This window comes from Danio aesculapii, chromosome 4, assembly GCF_903798145.1.
Source record: "Danio aesculapii chromosome 4, fDanAes4.1, whole genome shotgun sequence".
Lineage (NCBI taxonomy): Eukaryota > Metazoa > Chordata > Actinopteri > Cypriniformes > Danionidae > Danio > Danio aesculapii.
In genome coordinates this window covers 27,541,823-27,542,852 of record NC_079438.1, presented here as the reverse complement: position 1 = coordinate 27,542,852, position 1,030 = coordinate 27,541,823, and positions in this window count along the sequence as shown.

Below are 1,030 nucleotides of genomic sequence, written 5' to 3'. Positions count from 1 at the left end.
AAAGTTAAGAATGTCATAGATGACATTGCTCCTGTTAGAGTTAAACAAATCAAGGAGAGAATCAACAGAGTCTGCAGATATACTTGGTGCTAGCGATATGGCCTTCATAAACTGCTCATTAGTGTTCTCATTTATGCATCTCTTTCTGACAGAGACAGATCTGTCTTTAATAGCTGGAGTGATCAATATATCAAAGAAAATACAGAAATGATCAGATAGTGCAACATCCTTAACAACAGTTGATGAAATGTGTAAACCCTTAGTTATAAGTAGATCAAGAGTGTGTCCACGATTGTGTGTGGGTCCTTGAACATGCTGAGTCAGATCAAAAGTGTTCAAAACAGTCATCAGTTCTTTTACAGCATTGATTTCTGGATTATCAATGTGAATATTAAAATCCCCAGCAATGGTAAAATAGTCAAATTCAGAGGTTACTAATGATAACAGCTCTGTAAAATCATCAATAAAAGCTGGAGAATATTTTGGAGGTCTGTAGATAATGATCAGTAAGATACGTGGAGCACCTTTCAGTGCTATACTCAGATATTCAAAAGACAAAAAGTCACCAAATGACACTTGTTTACACTCATAGACATCTTTAAACAGGGCAGCAATGCCTCCACCTCTCCTATTGGCTCTGCAAACACTCAAAAAGTCAAAGTTTAAAGGAGCTGTTTCATTCAGAACTATTCTAAAGACCTCTAATTTAGTTTTTTCCATTTACGTTCCTGGGCATGGGTTGGGGGGTTATGCAAATGTTAACTACTTTTTCTAAAATATGTTATATTTTAAACTGTGTAACAATTAGGGATGCAATAATTATAGATTTTGGTTATACGATTATAGTCTGAATGAATAATCATGGTTTTACAGTTATCACCATTATATGCATTTATTAAATTTAAAACACTACTAGTTTAGTAAATAACAGGAAAACTGCTTATATTTTAAAGTGTTGTTTATTGCTGCTCAGTAACCAAATACAGCACAAAATATTAATAAAACACAAACAATAGTCCATTTCTGTCTT